Source organism: Prinia subflava, chromosome 14 (assembly GCF_021018805.1).
Source record: "Prinia subflava isolate CZ2003 ecotype Zambia chromosome 14, Cam_Psub_1.2, whole genome shotgun sequence".
In the NCBI taxonomy this organism is placed as follows: domain Eukaryota; kingdom Metazoa; phylum Chordata; class Aves; order Passeriformes; family Cisticolidae; genus Prinia; species Prinia subflava.
Window position 1 is genome coordinate 10,537,630 of NC_086260.1, and position 20,235 is coordinate 10,557,864.

Consider the following 20,235-nt stretch of genomic DNA (forward strand, 5'->3'; position numbering starts at 1 on the left):
GAGGCTGCACATTCTGGTAGAAATCTGAGGACACCAGGACACCCTTCTGAAGGGGAGGACACTGCAGCTCCCATTGAGTTGTGCCCAGAATGCTGGCAGGTACAACCTGTGACTCACATCCATCTGGGGACAGCAGTGCTTATTTTAGCACTGGCATCAGGGGGTCCCTTGCAGCCAGCTCTCTCTGCTCACTGCAACTCCTCTCTGCCCTATCTGTTTCCAGCCAGGAGTATGGATGGCCATTTTGCCAAGGTTATCATTCTCTGTGGTGCCCTGGAGCCCAGGATACATTTAGAACCCATAATAATACTGATAATGATAATAATAAATAAAGCTGGAATCTTGGGAGGACATTTATTTTAATGATTCCAGCTCTGCCTGCACATTCAGGGGTAATATCAGCTATCTATCTATGTCTTCTTTAATCTGGCCAAGTAATTTGAGGTAATATTTATCACATAAAGGGTCTGGGTGTTTGGAAATACCTCTTCTGTCCATTCATAAGTCTCAAAACTCAGATTTCATTCAGCAAAAATTCCCATGGCTAACTAGCCCAGGCTTGAGGCATTTTCAATTTTGAGCTCAATCCTGACTATGCTGAGCATTTTTCTGTTGTGCTGGTCTTGTTCACCACTCTCGACCTTCAAGGAGAATGTGGAGATAAATAGAAAGTTGAGCAGGGATACAATGATACTTAGCCAAATAATCTCTGATCCTCCATCTCTTCATGATTCAGGGTTCTTTTGAGCCAGAGATGTAATGTCTTCTTAGTTAGTAACACAGGTAGACTCCTCTCCAGTGAGAATGCTTGTTTCCTCCCTGAACCTACACAAACTATAAATATCCAGAATTTCCCATGGAAAAAGGATCTCCATCATTCACGCACTGGGCTGAGAACAACACTCTTGTGCTCACTCTTTGTCTGCTGAGTGCTAACCTCTTTTGGTGCTTCCTTTTCCCTTCTGGGAAAAACGGGGAGCACTTGGTTCCCCCGGTTTGAAGAGTTCACCAGGAAAACCTCTCTATCTGGCAGCCCTGAGGCCTCATGCAGCAGGCTGAGACACGTCGAGGGAAATTACTGGGCAGCCTCTCATCTGCAGTAGATCTCCCAGGAAGGGTCTTGCTTGGTGAGCAGCCCAGAAAGAAGCCCCGTTCTGGGGGCTGAGGCCTCTGTTTTTGCCTGGCAGATTGTGCTCTCACTCCTTTTCTCTCACCTTGTCATACAGTGAGATGACTCATGCAAATGAATAGCAGCTGAACTTAAATCAGAAAAGTCCTTAGGGACAATAAAGGGCACAGAACTGGGGAGAGGGAGGGGAAAACGTGTTTGCATAGTCATCATGACAGTCACCAGAGCAACAATTAGATTCTTCCCTGTTGATGAATTAACAACGCTTCAGCTGTAGTGTCTATTGTGCAGTCTCTATGCAGGAGTCAACCAGGCCTTCAGGTGTTTAACTTGCACTTGCAAAAATCCTCAAAAAGAGCGGAACTTCACTTTAGAGAGAGCCTATCCCCCTCAGGGTGTCCCTGGAGGGGTAACTCCTTGACTCACCCACTCAGCTAATGAGTGTCAGTGCTGCTGTGTGCAAAAACTCCTCAAGGTGAATGAATCTCCCAGGAACATACACAGATATGAAGCCACACAGAGGAAATCTTTGTTTCCTATAGGAGAAAAAAAAGGGTGAATGTGTCTGTGTATAGGAAAGCACCCTTCCTTGTCCTTCATTCTCCCATCTTCCTTAAAAGCTTGAATTCCTTGAATAAAAGGGGGCAGTGTTGAAACAGTGTCCCTAGGTCAACAAATGGAGGCTTGTTTATCAACACATAGCTAAGGCACTACTGAAACACCATCTTAATTAATAACATGACCTTGTTAAATATGGCATCTAACTGCACATGCAAATTCCTGCTTATTTCTCAGTTGTGTTTGCTTTCTATTCCCAGTAAAAGCAAGTGTTTACTCATCACCTAAGCTGCACAGAATGCAAAGGCAAGGAATCCTGCTATCTTCCCAGCTGCACAACCTCTACTGATGGTGCAAGGCATGGAAAAAGCGGAGCTTGATTTTCTCCAGTCCCAAGCAGGGTTTCCAATGACCACTCCTGGGAGATGCTCTGCCAGCCTGGGGCTTGACTTTTTCAGTTCTGAGAGTGGCTGGAATGAGGCTGAGGCTGGAATTCCCTGCTGGGAGGGGTTTCCTTGGCAGTGTTTGCAGGACCCCCAGTCTCAGAGCAGCAGGTTTCCCCCAGCATCTGAGCTGAGGCCATGAATGGGAGTGGGAAAGGCAGGTTTCCTTCCCTAGGACCCTGCAGTCTCCTGCAGTCCCAAACTGAACCTTCACACACAATACTCTCTCCAGAAAGGATCTCTTCCTGGAGAAGCTGCTGCTCTGGGAGGCTTCCATGGATATGCAGTATTCTTCCATTTTAAGAGGTGAGTAGCAGAATTGAAAAAGCAAAACAAAACAGAGAAATCCTTTCTGTCTCCTAGCATCTTTGCTACTTCATTGCTTTATATTAAATGCACATTCCCAGCTGGCCTGAGGGCCCTTCTTTCCTGCCTGGGCAGAGGTGCTATTCATTCACAGTTCACAGGGGAGGGAAGGAGTCACACACTTTGCTTTCACAGTCATGTAGTCCCAAATCAAGAACCTCCACAAGACACCATCTAATCAAAACCAGACACTCCCTGAGGGCACCACATACATTTATGAAACAAGGGCACTCAGCCCTCCATGACCAAATTTCTCAATGAAGGAGGGAATAGGCCTTTTTTCACCACACCCTCCAAGCTTGCTTGAAAAATAGAACAATATTCTCATCTCCTCCTCTCAGTTCCCCACCCCCAAGTCCCCCCACAAAAGCAGACACAGAAACAGCACACACACTGCTCAGGGATGCTCCTGTCTCTGATCTCCTGCTCAAGACAAAGGGATTCAATATAACAAATGTATTTCTTTCTGAATTCCCCATGATGAGGCTGAGGGAAAACATCCACAAACAAGGCAGAAATGCTACTAATAAAATGAGAGACATGAAGAGGGAGCAGGATTCCTGGGCTTTGTTTCGCGTCCTCCCACTGTTCACTGTAGGGAGTGCAGATAAGTCATGCTTAACCTCCCTCCATAGTTTATCTAATGCCATCTGGGTTTATTTTTCTGAGGTCCCAAAAAACTCATGCTCCCATTCAGTTTGTTAGTGCCCATGTGCAAGATCACACATACAAAAAAGCTACCACCTGCCTGTCTCCAGGAATGCGTGACCCCTGCACATGACAAAAGAAGCCCCTGAGATTGCTTGTGGCCTTGGGAAGTGGGCTGAGTGAAGTCTGGAAATCCCAAGGAGAGAGCTGATAGCCACAGTGTAATTTCTGAGGGAGGGAAGCATGTCTGCCATCCAATTTTGCTGAAGGGTTGACATATACAAGGGTTTCTTGGGAGGAAAAGATGCTGTTCTTTCACTCATCCCAGGCATCCACTTCCAGCACCTGAATGATGGAGAATGGTTTCCCATGGGGTAATGCTGGTAGGGCAGCTGGAGTCCCTACCAGCCATAATTCACCTCCAAGTGCTAAAATCCCTGTGGCAGAGGCAGTTTTCTTTGCTCTACCTGTGCTGTGGGGACCTTAAATCCTGGTTCTAGCCTCAGAGTATACCCACAGGACAAATGTCCAGAGCAGCAGCAGCTCTGCCAAGGAGCAAAGCTAGAGTCAGACTGTGAGAAGGAGGAGCTGCTGAGAATAGGGAGTTAAAACTAGAGGGTTATTCCCAAGATTGTTTTTCCTGCTAAAGCAAAAGGGTACTTAAGGACGGGCCTTAACTCCTTCAGTGTAAAGCACCATGAAGTGGAGAATGCCAGCCCTGCCTCCCCACTCTCTTGCTCCAAAATGAAAACACAGGACTTTCACCCTTCCCTCTTCATTACTTGTGGCTTCTGCTGCTTTGGGAGGCAAGAAAGGGAACAGCTCAAAATGGAAAAGAAAGCACTGAAAGGAATGATTACATGTGGGAGAAAAAGAAAAAGCCTACTTTTCTCCACACAAAGGGAAGCTGCTGGCTGATTGCTTTAGGCAATACACAAGGTTGCTTTCTAACCCACAGTTTTCTGTCCAGGGTCGTCTTTTATGTGCTGCAGTAGAAGAGGAGGGAGAAAGAAAGAATGGAAGTGGATTCAAGACCTCTTCACAGAGAAATGCCCAGCCCACCTTATAAGGCTTTCATCTCCTCTTGTCAAAAATAACTAGACATGGTTGAGGCTTACAGAGCTCCCAGTTCTCATTGCTCACAACTACCAAGCCCAGATGGTCATCCTGCTTCTCTGAAGTTGGCAGACCACCTCTTACTCCTTGTCTCCTTCTCTGGGACTGAGTTTTTCATAGCCTTCCTGCACAATGTCACTGTGTCAGGTACCTGCCTGGTTGGGTGTCTCTCCACACTGTGAGAAAACAGTCGTATTTCTAACACTACCATCAGCTCATCTACCTAAGAAAAAAAAGGGCTGGAGGTGAAGAAAAAGGAGCAGGAGTGCAAGAAGCAGTAGAAAAGATGATGAGAAAGATATGACCAAATAGGGAGATGTAAAACTTATGGTGATGGGCAAAGCTTTTTCAAAACTGTAAACCCCCCAGAGACTCATGACAATGATGGTTATACACTCACAAGTCCGTGTGCTAAACTTGGTACATGGGAAGCAGATGTTCATGCCAGCTCTCCATCAAGATCCTCTGTGTCTCTCCAAAGCCATGTCACTTCCAAACCTCTCATTCCTCACCTCCCACTGAATCCTGTATTTTATGCCATCACTCTTCTCACTGGCCACACATACATTTTCAGTAAAGATTTTGGCTGTTGGGAATGGAAAAGGCAGAGGAGTGTTGCTGTTCCCTTGTGCATGAACTTCTCTGTGTTGCCTCCTTTAGGAAGCAATCTAAAGCTTCCGAATCCCCCAGCCTGTTTTCCAATGCACGATGATTTATCAGCGTCCCCGTTATCTTACCCACTCTTTACAGCTAGCTATATATTTTGGGGAAGGACATTTACTTTTTGAGTGATGTGAAAGCATTTGCTTGACATGATGGAAATTTATGAGTTGTGACTCCAGGCTCCTCCCCCAGGACCCAGGAAAGCAACTCCTGGCAGGGGATGAGGAGGGGAGAGCAGAGTCTGCAGACAGAACCAAATGGACACGGCTTCCTGCTGACAGGAGATATTTATGGATATACCAACATTTTAGTATAAAAATAAGGAGAGTTACTGAGGTGTGGGGGGAATAGGGCAGAAACAGCAAACTCAAACACAGCCATCAATCTCCTGCCTGCCTGGGGTGACAAGTGGAGGAGAGACCTCCGTTACCCATCATTGCAAGCAACCATTACATAAGGATGCAGATGATGGACAATTTTCACAGGCTTCTGCTTTCTTTTTCCAAAGGTCTCCTGCCCCTTTGCATGGAAAAATGGCTCAAACAGACAAGACCTGCTTGTGCCAACACCTTATCAAAGCAGGGCAGGACCTTGGAGGGATGGGTGGTGTTTTCCTGTGCAGCAGTTGCACAGAGACAGCAGTTCAGGTGTGGTGATACAGCTGCTCCTTGGTATCTGCAGGGACTCAGAACCAGGGCTGGTGGGAATGTTTGTCAGCTGCTTCATGCACTAGTCACTTCAGTGACTATACACTTGTGTGATTGTCAGCTGGCAGCCTTTCACAGCCAGAGTGTTCAGTATTACCTGTGATCAGTCTCATTAAGAAGTCCTAGGCTGCTTCCCTTCCACTTCTACCCTTTTGCCTGTTCATCTTCCCTTGCTTCTCTCTTTCTCTCCCAGTGGTTTCTCTCTTCCCAAATGTTGCTGCAGGTAAGGGCCGAAATTTCTGCCTTTTGGTTACGTTCCACACTGAAGGTCTCATCCATGAGATGACACTGAGAGCCCTTCTGGTTCCATGGGCTTGGAGAACATCATTGTTGACTCAGAAATTGCTGTTTATGTGCTCTGGTGTAGAATCCAGCAGCCCCTCAAGTATTCAATGTGTTGTTCCTCCAGCCCCAGTTTTTTCCCCCAGGTTTGCAACCAGATTTTTGGGACCCACACAAATGCAGGAGCTCTACAGAACCTCTGAGAGATAGAGGTGGTGGCACAAAAGGGTCAACCAACATTCCTGGGAGCTCAGCACAGAAGAGAGAGGATGCTATAAAGGGGAAATCATGCTGTCAAGAAAACTTAAAACTGAACAAAAAGTGTTGATTTTTGTTTTTTTCTGGGGGCTTGCTTGCTTCTTCTGTTTTTCAGTTGTTTCAGTAATAAATCATTAAGCATTTGTGCATATGTGTTCACAAATTGCTTGTGGATAGTCATTTGGCTTGTACTATTTTGTGCTTTAATTGTAAAGGATGAGCATTTTATGGAAGCATATTTCAGCTTATGGGCTACCCTGAGGATACAGCTGTCTTGTAATTCACTGTGTGTTACTGGTCAATGAAGTCTCATGATATTTATTTTATCTGTAGAAACAAAACTTCATTTTCCACAAGCTGAACATATCCCAGCATGAGAGAGGATTCTGGGTACTCACATTTGGATGCAAGTACCATTCTGCTACACCCTTCATACAAGCCTTCTCAAGGAGGAGGATGAGAGAGGCACGGACATGGGTCACTCAACCCACTGTTGCAAATCCAAAACATCCCCACCCACCATGTGTTGTATTTGCCTGACAAAATCTCCAATCAGTTCTTGAAGTTACACAGTCTGTCCTTAGGGACCTGAAATCCAGCTGCATTCATTCCAACACATGTGGCTTTGTCACGCTGGCATGGCTGAAGAATAAAATTTCTGGACTGCGGGATTTGTGCTATGAGCTCCCCATGAGAGGCTGAGGAGAAGATGCTTCCTGGGAGAAACAGTGCCCAGATAAAAAGGAGCAGCTCTCCACATTGCATGCCTATTTAATTTCCCTGTTTTCAGGGAAAATTTTCAGGCAGTGCATTCTGGAGGAGTGATGGACTGCTTGCTCTGCAGCTACACTGCCCCTTCCCTCCTCCCCTCCCACCTCTCTGTTCAAACCCAACCAGCTGTGCACTGAAGACACAAACAGCAGCTCGAGCACGGGTCGGCAGCAGAGACACCAGGAAGGAGGTGGCTGGTGGCACATGGGGACTTGGGGCGTGCAGTTGGCACGGGAGAGCTGGAGCTCGCCAGCTGCTGGGACCCACCCCTGCAATCTGCTGCTGCACACAGCAACACAGACAAGGGCTTTGCAAAGGGAAGAATGAAACCCATGGTTGCAGCAAAAATTATTTACCCAAAGTTCATGAGCTTGTTATTAATGATTTCTCCAAGCCCTGTGTGCCAGCGCAGTTCTGAGTGCCCACCCTTTATTTGCTGCAAGGCAAGAGCAAATATGGAATGAGGCAGCACATCACAAACAGCTTCTGAGCACCACAGAAATTGCCTGCCCCCACTGCCCCCCCCAACCAGGGACTGGAAACCTGCATACCTTACTGCTCCTTGAACACTTTCTGATTCAAAGCATCTCCCTGCAGACCCCCAGCTGATGCAGACAGAGCGTTTTCTCTGCAGACCCACAGCCCATGGTTGAAAAGCAGTCTCAGATAACAGCAGATATGGGGCACAGCAAAGGACTGTCCCACAGAGCATTTTCTGGTGCCGTGCTGCAGTTTGGTGCTAGCTGTGATCAACCCATGCTTGTGGATGCAGTGGGCAAGCTGGAGATTAATTCCCTGACAAGGCATGCTCCACTGGGGCTGTGGGGCATCTGCAGCAGACACGCTCAGACAACCTAGCACTGATGGACTCCTTCAGTGTATTTATCCTCTAACTCCTCATTAGATAAGGAACATTATAGATGATGAGTTGGAGAGGAGAGTCTAAGCAGGGAAAGAGCTGTACACTATAAGATTAAACTGAGGAGCTGGTCCCCCAGCAAGCCTAGCATCATCTTCACTATGGGGCAGGACATCTGAGGCTAAAAAATCTTACATTCAATACATGTGGCAAAGCTATCAAGCCAGTGGTATGCCAACATTTCTACCAGGAATAAAAAGTCTTATTTGGAGTAATCTTTCCTTGGCTGAGGCTCTCACCCAGGAGTTGTCCTTATCATCGTGTTTGTAGTTCCTGCCTGCCAAACAGGAACTCGATTTTAATCAACATTTGGTTTCCCTTCAAGGCACCAAGCAGTTCTGCTTAGACTTTGGGATATGACCAAAACTTCCCTACCCTTCATTAATACAAATGAGCAGTGCTGTTGCTTAGTAGTGATTTTTAAGTAGTTATGAGACTAAAACTGGCCTTTTACACAATTTCCTCTGAGGAGACAGGAGGGGAAAGCAATGCCAGTATTAGGGGAGGCAAGGCCTGAAGTCATGTATTTCTGTGCCAGCTGTTGGGACATGGGGTGTTTGAATTATCAGTACTCACTGAAGAATATGGGGGGGAAAGTGGCAATATTTACATTTCAGCTGGGAGTTGAGTTCTCTTGCTCCTAACTCTTTTTAGACCCATTCCAGTTGGGGCACATTTCCCTGAAAGAGGATCTGGACTAATCTAGGAATAACACCATGGGATTACATAACAACAGGGGGTTACATTTAATGCAAGTCACAAGAAAATGCAAACCAAGATCTTGCATGGAGCAGTTCCTATGTAGAGCAATTCCTTCTAAAATGCCTGTCTTCCACGAAAAAAATTGAGATGATTATTGCTCTTGTTCTGGAGGGACAGAAGGTTTTGATTCTTTTCTGCAACATCTTTCACAGTCGATGGTTGGCTTCCTTGCATGGGGACCTTGTCCTCCCTCCTGTCCTGGCAAACAGCGTAAGATTTTATCTGTTGAACTCACACACACACAGACACTTGTTTGGGGGAATGTAGATAACATTTCTGCTTCTTGCAAAGACATGGCCACCCTTGTTCACATGGATTGTTTTTGTGTGAAGGAACTGGAGCCCTCACACCATGGCAGTGGCCTAATTCTCAGTGTTACTTTCAGCTTCCTGAATTTAATATGAACTTTTCTGTGTAACACTAATGTTATGGAAAATCAGTTGTAATAGACGAGGACCATTATTGTTCTTCAGGTCAAGCAATCAATGCAGTAATTTCCTTCCACTTTAATGCTATTATTTGGCTGTAATCATTTCCAGTTGAGTTTGCATGAGAATGAAGTCGAAATTGCTCCTGGTCACATTTATCTGGAAAATTTTCAAGACTCTGCTCTAGAAAATCAAGACTTTGTTCCAATGAGCTTTAATTAATGGTGATCATGATTCTGCCGCTCTCTAAGGATTTCATATCTTCTGGAGATGCCACCAAAGACACTCAAGAGATACTGTAATTCACTGTGTATTTCTGTCTGAGAGAGAGCTCACTGTGGCCTTGGATTGCAGCCTGAACACATTTTTTGTTAGCATTTTAGCAGCAAAGCTAAACCAGAAAAAAATCCCAAACCCTCTCTTTTATGGACAGTCAAATCAGCCCTCGGTGATTAAGGAAACCAGAACATTGCCTGAAAAGCAAAGCTCAAAACACAGCAGTCTTCTGCCATAAATCCTGTTCCTTAAACAACACAACCATATATAATGGTTTAAATAAAGCAGGGCCAGATGCAGTTCAGAAAAGAAAGTAGCTAAAAAGAATGCTGTTGTTTAGGGCTTTCCATAATAAAACTACCATGCCTTATATATTGGTGCAGGGGTCTACAGCCCTTTCATTTTCCTGACAGGTTTATGCACCGTTATCCCTTCAGAGGCTGACTCTGATGCCTTTTCTCCACTGTGTGATATTGCAAGTCATGAAGAAAGTCAACACAGATCCCAGCCTTTTTGTCTAGGATGTGTCTTTCCCCAACATGTTGTTGTGTGGTCTGGGAGAAGGGGAGGAGACCTTTTATACAACATATCTGGGGTTCTTCAGTCAGCAGGGGCTGATTCAGACCGTACATCAGATGAGAATCCATTGTCCTCTATTTCCCCGGGTCTCCGACTAGTTGACAGGGAAAAATGAGAAACTTTGACCCAGTTCCTTAAAATCCTTGCAGAGACATGCTCCAACAGCATCCAAAAGCAGCAGCACTTCATAAAGGCCATTGTTTGCTGAGATAGACTTGGCCTGGCATCCTTGTGCCTGTTCGAAAGCGCCTTCTGCATTGTAAGGCTGGTGTCCAAAATCAGAGGGGCTGGTGGAGCAGAAAATTTTAGGCACACTTGGAAAAGCATGGAGTTGACTTTGCTAACCAGGTTTCCCTTGTGCTTAGCAACAGCTCCAGTGGGCTCCTGGGAGTTTTCAGTAGTAGGGAGCCTTGTTCCTTGGCAGTAGCATAATGTTGGCTGTTTAGCATGCTGCTGAACCTGTAATCTACAGCCAAGCAATAGCAAACGCTGGAGCCAAGTGAACAGCAGGCTTGGAAGGGGGTTGTTTGTGAGGGCTGATTTCCTCTGCCATTTACAAAAGGGCATCCTGCAGCCAGGCCGTATGATTCTGGACTCTGCCTCACTGTGGATATGCTGCCTCAGTGCTCTGCTTGTACAAAATCCAGTGCCACTCCTGAAATATTCAGGTGACATCAGGTGTCTGTTCAGTAGGTAGGTAAGGGGCTCACTAAAATCAAAGAATGTACAACCCCAGAACATGCACAGCAAAGCCAGATGCTGCAAATGCTTTTCCCCCAAGGTGCTGACCAAAGCAGAGCTCTCATACATCTGGCATCTTCTGAAACACTATTTTGTTCTTTTGGCAGCATTCTAATTAAACCTCCACCTTGCTTTGACCAGCTTGCCGTTTTCATGGAGTCACTTGTGGCTGTGTCCCACATCAAGAACATGTGTAGGTATCTCAGTCCATTCAAGACCAGAACCACTAGAACCATCATCCACAATATCCCTTGCTGCTTCTCCCCTGAGTAGTTTTGAAGTAATGGATACCAATCACAATAAATTGCTCCAAATGGCTCGGCAGTTTGCTGGTATGGAAAAATGATGAGCAGGACAACTGTAGATTCATTTTCACTTGTACTTGGAGCCAGAATTGACATGGACTAATGACTACGGCAAGTTGAGCAAATTCATTTTTGCTTGTGACCTCTGCCAGGATTTTAATGCAAGGTCTAGTACACTAAACGATTATCAAAGGACTGTCAAACACATCAGTGCACCCATTTCTAGGGAAGTCTGATGTGTACTTCCAGCACAATCCAAGCTTGGGGAAAACATTTCATTTTCCTCTCACCAAAAGTGAGTTTTGTACTTGCATAGGGAAAACAGTCACATCCTCTGCTTGTGGAACAGTTCCCCTCCTCCCATCTCCCCACAGTGAAAAGTGAAATTTCTCACTCAGCACCATGCTCTGCTCCATTATGTCCATATCTTTGTGTGTTCCCACACCCCCTTCTCTTCCTGTCATTTCCAGGAGGCAACTGGGATCATTTGTACTAAGCTTTGTTGACAGAGGTAAAACAAAAATAAAAGTGACTACAGCATAATGAATTCAAAACAAAAACCTGGGCTTCCTTTTAACTTGTTAAACAAAAAGCGAGGATACAAACACTTTTGGGAAATTCTAGGCCATGTCACAATTGTCCTTTTTTTAAGTTATAGCTCCAAATGAGAGATTTCATAATGGTTTACTATAAGGTGTAGAAGGTCAGCCCTCTATGTCATGTCCCAAGTGTCAAGATAGCACAGGCATGCAAGACAGACACCATGCACACTGAAAAAGCAAGGAAAAGAGAGTCTGATGCAGGATTCATGTTGAGGAGATGACAACACATCCATAATGCTCCTTGTGGAGCGGGGTCCAAGCTGGACTGATCTTTTCAGACTTCCTGGGCAAACTGGTGGCAGTGGTACCATCAGACTGGTCTGTGCCACTGACTTACGGAGCTGTCACTGAGGTTACCACATGCACTTCCTCTATACCAGCAACTGTGGACTGTGCTGGGAGTTCTGGGACAACCCTGCCATCCATATTTCCTTCTCCTCACTTCTGAAAGAGCTATGTGGGGTCGGCAGATAGGAAGAGCTGACCCTTGCACTGCCAAAATCCTCCTGGGGTTTATGCAGCACTATCTCACATCCCAAGCTGCCATGTGAAGTTTGGCTCAGCACTGTATGGTGGTGTTTGAGTCTGAATCATCGAGCATGAGCCCCCCACCAAAGCAAATACATGACAGGCAAAAGAAAGTACAGAACACCTTGGTCCAGGCGTGGTAAAATCTCACTTATCTCACTTTCTTGAGCTTGTGTCCTCACGCTTTTCCTCCTCAGCCCTGCCTCAACATGCCAGACTGGTCACTGTCCCCGGAGTAAACTCTATTTGACAGCTACCTTGCAGTCTGACAGCCTCAAAGGGGACTGACTCTATGAGACCCACAGGTTGCCCTTTTGCTCTTGTTAACATCTGTATTATGAGCAACACTAATGGCAACATGACAAGCTGGAAATAGATTGATGTAAACAAACTCCCAGCAACAGTCACAGGAGGATTATTTGCATCATTATCTCTTTCTTCATTACCTGCAAAGGATCAGGACATTTATATTTTTGACATGTGCTGCTGGTCAGTTTAGCAGATGCAGGTTTAATTTTTACCCTTCTTTGAAGAGGGAAAGAAGAAGAAGGATTGGAAAGACTTTGCCCTTGTTTATAGGAAGGCTCTAAAAGGTTGAAGGAAAGTGAAGATCATTCCCAGCAGTGGTGCCAGTCTGTTTATAAGCTATGGGCATAAGAAGCAGAAACTCTCAGGTTAGAAATCAATCTTCCCCAAAAAGAGGGAAAATAGGTATCAGGGCAGCACATGTTGCAGAAATCACATGGGAAGGTCAGTGGATGAACAGAAGAGCACATGGTGCAACTAAACATAAGCAACTAAACAGGTGCTTCCTGTCAGTGTCCCAAGGTATTGAAGGGAGAGAGATTTATAGTGCCTAGGTGTGGGAGATGGTTAGGGAATATTTGTTTTTCCAGGCGGAGCAAGGGACTTTTTGGATGCTGAAAAGACCATCTCTTGGAGAGATCCATGAAGGAACATGCAGCTAGGAATTTCTCTGGAAAGAAAGATGGACAATATCTCTTTCTTTAAAAATTAGATAGATGTTTGGGTTATCCCCACATACACTGAGTCACCACCATCTTTGAGGCTTGTGTCATCTGGAGGCCTTGAAACCAGAGATGAATGAAGAATATTCTCCTCTGGACCCTCACTACTGGAAGGATATTCTGCTGCTTGTAAGGATGGGATGTGTGAAGCACAAACAATACACAGATGTGGGCTACCTGAATGGTAGAGCTGCTGGACAATCTACTGGAGGCAGGAGTTGGCTTGCAGGGCAGTAACTTGATATCAAACTCTGCAGGACCAGAAGTAAGGGGAATTTTGGTTAAATCTCCAACCAGGTCTGCATTCACACAAGAGTGTTCAGCTGGAAGTCCAGAAGTAGAGCCATCTATGAAGGAAAGGTGCAGGGGTGAGGCGAAGTTCCTGACTCACTCCAGCGTTTCAGCTGTGGGAAGAGTTCACCTTTTGCCTCTCATGCAGTCCTTGGCCTCTGCAGGTTTCCAGCTGTGCTGTCAGGCACTGCCAGTGCTGCTGGCCTTGATGGAATGGACAGCTCCATGCTGGAAGCTCAACAAAAGTCAGCAGTTCATTAGACACAGGCCAAGGAGCATCTGCAACAGGCCATATGCTAGGCATATGCTTGGCCTCTAAGCAAAAGCCACTGCTGATGGAAGTAATAAGATACATAGAGGGGAAAAAGCCCCACAGTCCAACCAAATTCTTGTCCCGTGAAGCCATACCATGCCTAGTATCCCAATGCCCTTACTTCTTCACATAAGAAACTGCAGACTTCAATCCTGTAGTATATATTAACAGAGTCTCTTATAGTTTTCTTGATCCTAAAGGCACCACTGTATTTTTCAGGTGCCATGTCTAAAACAGGTGGTGTTATGTCCCAACATGACTCCAAAGATCTCCCCAGAAACATAAAACCTGCTTAGAAACAAACTTGCCCAACTCTGTCACCAGTAAAAAAATCCCATGGAACCAGACCCAGCAAAGAACTAATACAACATGCCACGTGATACAATTACTTATTTTTATTGAGTCAAGCCATCTGGTTGTTTGGTTTTTTTCAGACATTTCTATATAACAGATCTCATCCCTTCATATGTTTTTCTTATTAAAAAAAAAATCACCAAACCTTAAAATCCAAGGTACTGAGATTACACACAGGAAGGACTTGGAAAATTTCACAGAGAAAACTCTATATGAGCTGTTCTATGCTTTTCCCAGGATTTTCTTCATTTAGATTTATGAAAGGACCAACATATTGATTATGTAACTGCCATCTGAAGTTTAATAATATATAGAAGAAGTAAATGAAGCTGCTGAGGAATTTAACTCACCTATAAATAGAGAGTGGCATCCCCATTAATTCATTAAAGGTATATGGGAAGTGTAACGTATTCCAATTAACATTTCATAAGATGGTTGTAGCTTGTTAGTTATGAACCAACATTTGTCATTTTCTTTTTAGAGCAATTAAATGATATCCAATTCCCTTGGCATGCTGGAGCTGTCTCCTTTGATAGTTTTCAAAGTTTCTAGAGAGGACACATACAAAAGGTAAAGAGGTTCCTGTTTTGCTGCTTTTTCTTTTTCTTTTTCTTTTTCTTTTTCTTTTTCTTTTTCTTTTTCTTTTTCTTTTTCTTTTTCTTTTTCTTTTTCTTTTTCATCTTTATCTTTTTCTTTATCATCTTTTTCTTTTTCTTTTTCTTTCTCTTTTTCTTTCTCTTTTTTCTCTTCCTTTTTTTCTCCTCTCACTCTTTCTCTCTGCCAATTAGAAAACATTTTGCATCCTGAATGAGCTTATTCACCCATCATTCAGTTAAATAACCACTAGCTAGATATGTCTTGCTTAAGCACAACAACTGGCCTAGTACCAGATGAGCTTGATATTTATTTAACAAACAGTGCTGTCTTCGTAGATCTAAATTAGAGCCTTATTTGAAATACTTAAAGTTTACCCATTACTGTTTGCCCTTAGTGAAAATCCAAGTTCTGGTTACGTCCCTGCTCACTAGGATTAGAACTGTCACAATATTTATTTAACAGGAGGAGGCATGCTAAGCCATGCTGCAAACATTGCTGTGCCAATATGAAGAGGAACTTACTGCTTTTTACAGTGTTTCTTTCTCTGCATGTGCTCTCTCTCCATCCCTCCCTCTTTCCTCTTCTTCCTGCTGTCCCCATGTTCTCCAGCCCCACTAGCCCCTCCACATATCCTCTCCCACAGATGGTATTTCATTTGTCCACAGAATGATTCTGGCAGAAAAATATGTTTAAAAAACATGTGGGGTTGGTGCTGATGGAGGAAAGGAGAGCAATGCATGGCCTGTCCCCTCCTCTCCTGACATCCCTTGTGCCCAAACCACACTGATCAGTGCAATGGACACGTGGTAGGGCACAGAGTCCTGGCCTCTTGGTTCCTCCTCCTCCTTGGTGAAACTCATGCTGCACCACAAACTGCCTCCAGCTGGGAGATTAGTGTCCCTTACTCATTAGTTCATGTTATTTCTCACAGCAGCAAGGCCAGGTGCACTTTGGGTCTTTTCTCATGTCGTTATGAAAATGTAAACTATGGTGGGGGAGGGATATTTCTGTTTCACCAGGTGGTGCAAATTCCCATTCCCTGTAGAAAATGTCTGAACAAATACCCTTGGTACAAGTGCTAGGATAGCCTGGTAATTTCCCCTTCTTTTTGAGATACAAACTCAGATCCCTCCCTCCAGCCTGCAAAGCCTGCTGAATTTCTGAAGCTCAGCAAAGAAAGGGGTGGTTTCCTATCTCCAGCCCTCTAGAAAGACAGCAGCACAAGGGAAGGAAAAGCAGCAGCAAAAAGGTAGGAGGAAGACTGTGGTAAGCAGTATACATGTCTTTTATGCTGATAATTATGAAAGACTGAAGTTGCTATCTCAAGAAGTTAATATTTTAAGCCTGATTTCCTCAGCAATCATTCTGTCAGTTCCCCTTTAATAACTTTTGGACCAATTGGCCAATTCCAGTCAGACTTGACAGACAGATGGAACTTTCGGTGGTACCCAGTTCTTGCTGGATTTCCAGGGTTGGTGCCATGCTGAGCACAGAGAGCACAGCTCCCCATGGAAGGGAGCAGTCCATGAGGGCTGCACAGAAATACTCAGTGTAGGGCAGGATCACCCTGTATGATGTCAGGTATGGAGGCTGCAGAGAAACATTTCTGAACCCCAAGAGAACTCTGGGTCTCCAGAAAGAAGAGAGGGCAGGGCAGGGAAATGGGAGGGAGAGGGTTTGCCAGGTGTCCTTTGGGGCAGATGCACCACTGTGCAGAATAAAGAAGAACTCCAGGGAACACCCTAGGCTCTTCAGAAAGGCCTGAAAAAGCAGAGGAAATTAAACCCTACAGATACAGCATCACAAAAACCAGGAATGAAGGAAACAGTGCCATTCAGTCTACTAAAAGTGTAATAAGGAAAGCAAATCCAACTGCTTTCAGCTAACCCATCCCTGGATGAGGAACACTGCATTCAAGGACTGAATTCCAGAGCCAACAGACTTGTAACAGTCAATTATCATTTCAACTACAGATGGAAAAACCTGATAAAATCAGTTCTGTATGGACAGGGGATTGAAATAGAGCCTGGGCAGGGATTGCAGCCAGAGATTAGTGGCCATAAATACATCAAAAGCAAAGGACTTTAAGACACATGCATAGCACCACCATTTATAAATTGCCATGTGTCCCAATTCATGCTTCACCATTCATGGGCATGCTGGGAAGGCTGCACAACTCAGGCACAGACTCTTGATGAAGAAAGACCCTTTTCCTTTAATGTTACTGCAGCTTTCAGAAACTGCAGTGGTTTTTGGTTTGGGTGTTTTGTTTCCCAAGGCCAACCACAAAAAAGGGAAAAAAAACCCCACCTGTGCCTCTGTGCCTATTAAGATGTTTCTCATCTGGTGTGCTAAGTCTGTGCTAGAGTTAACTCTGTGTCTGCATCTTCATCAACAATGCGACATCGCTTACACCAATTTGATTTTACCTTGTCTGGGAGATGAAAGCAATTTATAAGTTTCAAAGAGCACTCTCTGGCTGGGATCCAAACACAGGAGTGTAGTGCTGAAAAGAGAATTGCTGGAGACTTTTATGTCTGGCATATGGTGTGCTAGTTTTCTTTCTAATCTGGGTAATGAAGGTCAGTAGGAAGTGCTGAGTTGGTTGTGTTGGCCAAGGCATTTGATGACCTGCTCACACAGGTGGGGATTTCAAACCCTGACCAATGTGAACTAGTAAGAGGAAATCTAATCACTCACTACTCTGAAAATCTGGAAATATGTATTTTCTTCCTCATTTCTGAATACATGTTTCTGGAGAAGACAAAAGTCATGACTGGGTTGCAGTACAGGCTATGCCACATGGGGCTATTTGGAAGTGCACCTGGTGGATCCCACCAGCATCTGCAACTAATTGAGAAGATAAATCCATTTTGCTGGAGTGGTTTAGATTTCCAAAAGTCCTTCAGTCTATTCCAGCTGAGCTGATTAGAGTCCAGCTCACTGGGAGTCATTACTGTCAATCCCACCACCTGGCCTGAATTTCACAAGGAGAAAAAAGCAAGAAAAATGCATTAAAAGTGAATAAATCTATATTTCATGACTTATGCAAACTGATTTTCCCCAAAGAGGGTCCTATTCCTAACATCGTCACATCTTTGTGATGTTCCTGCGTGGCTTGGCTTGCTCGTGGATCCTTCAAAAAGAGAAGAAGTATTTCAAGAGTTAAGTGTCAGCATCAGTGAAACTAAGAGCATTTTGGATACAGATGAGATAAGGGCACATACAGCCTCTGGATATAGACACATATAGAGGTAATGAATTCAATATCTAATGCAAGATCTAAATTCCTGCATTCAGCCAAATTATATTTATCACAGATTCTGTTTCTTAAAGTACAGTCAGAGCTGGAACACAATTAGAAGTGCCATTCATTTCAGTTACCTCAGACTACTTAGCAGTAGTATCTGTGACTTGTTTTGCAAATGGGAGGAAAGAGTCACCACCTTTGGAATTGATCATGTTGGCCTGGGAGCCTGGGTTTGGATAAACCCCCACATCTTCCCTCCACCTCAGATATTTCTTGCTAATACACTGAGGGACCTGTCACTAGTCCCATTGCAGACAGATCAGCCTCCATCAAGCCATAGAAAGGGCCAGGACTTTTTGTCACTCAGTTTTCCTTTTTTTCTTGTTCTCTTTTCCCTCTAGTAGTTTATTTAAGCTCAGAGAAAGAGCTTCGTCCCTAGCTCATGTAGAGCTCTGATGTATGCAAATCCTCCTTGTGCTCCCATGGCCCTTTTTTTCCCTCCTGCTTTCCTTTTAATTCTAGATTTGAAAATAAAATGCGAGCTGGCTGCACAGAGATCTCTCATGTGTGCAACTTCCAATTGTGGCAAATTGGAACTGTCGATGCAAGCAGCTCAGATTTATTTATATATTTAAGAGGAAGGAGGGAGGAGAGGGAAAGGGAGGAGGAGATGCTTGTGGTGGAAAGGAAAAAGAAAAATAACAGATTCAAGCAAAAAGGGATTTGAATCTCAAATACTGCTCCCTGGCCCATATTACCCAAATCCCTCCAGTCTTGTCCATGGCTGCCTCTTGCCTAGTTAAAAACAACAGTCAAAAGATCAAAATATTTTTTCCCCCCACAATACAGAGAGTTGTGGAGTTTTGTAAATGCCATTAGGCAACCGAAGTCTAACACCGAGACTGATGCAATTAATACTTGGTGCTTCAAAACATTAACATAGCTATTTATATAAATTAGTAACCTTAAGCCCAGGCGGTAGCATTATTACAGCATTGCTAATTAAATCACAATAAGCTTAGTTTGCGGTACTATTAGTTATGAAGCTGACATAGTGATATTGGAGATCTGATTGGCCTATTGTCAGTCATTACCCAATCAGTAATGAACCAGACAGGCAATGAAAATTAAAGCTGATGCTCCAGCAGTGCTGTTCCCAGTTCCCGAGAAGAAGGGCCACCATTCCAGCAGAGGAAGCCTCAGCATCGCACATCAGAGCAGGCAGACAGCAAGAACAGAGCCTGGGGCCATGGGGAGTGTGTGGGGGAGGTTCTCCCCTGCCTTGTGTGCAGTCCTCAGACCCAGGAGGAAAAGTTACTCATTCCTATGGCTAATGAAGAGGTCATGGGCCTCTTGTGTGAGAGCAGGTGAGCAGAGCTTTGTCACCTCTAGTGGAGTCTCTGATTGGAGTGGATTAGAAAATACTCTTCAGGGACTTTTTATGGCTAGATTAGTGTAGGAAAGAACATTGATGTGGCCAGTCTGTTGTGGGCACCTCTGTGATAATTTATAAAGGGCTTTTCATGAAGACCTGTCCAAATGTCTTTTTTAATGGAAAGGGCAGCAGGACAAAGCCACCATCTCAGGGAAGTTAGATTCAGGCAAATAGTGCTGTGCCCATGGGCAGGGGGAAAGGAAAGGTGTCAACATCAACCCAGGGATGCAAAGGGGGAGCACAGGCTGTAGGCCTTTACATTGCTTGTGTTCCCCATTGAACACAACACAGTCTGCCAGTGCTGGGGCTGAGGAAAGGCACAGGTTGGTGACAGAAGGCTGAAGAGAAGAAGGCCAAGGTCAGGAAGCTACCAGCCTCATAGATTGGACCTACCTAGTGCAACCTAGTTAATTCTGTGATTCTGTGAACACAAGTTAGTCTGGATTTGCCAATCTTTAACATGGCAGTAAGAGACAGAACAAGGATATCTGCACACCAGTCTTGGCCTCTGCTCTAGGTGGATGCTGAGGTTTGACCTGGGAAACCTAAAAAATGCTCCTTTCAGAGTTGTTTGGTGTTTCACTGTTCCAGCAAGACACCTAGCCATGGTACTCTCTCCTGTGTTACACCAGTTCTCCTGCACAGACAGAGATCCTTGAAGCAAAGAACCTGTAAAACAGCAGGAATGCACTCAGTGACAGCCTGTGCATGTTTCATTAAAGTAAGAGCAAATGATTGACAGGTGTCAGTTTTGTCTGCACCTGCCTCTCGTTTCCTGATGGACCTAAAATTATGAGTATACCATAGAAATGGAAGTAAGACAGCTGTCTTCCACTCCTCTTATCCACAACAATGACTCAAAGCAATAAAGCACTCAGAGTTTGGG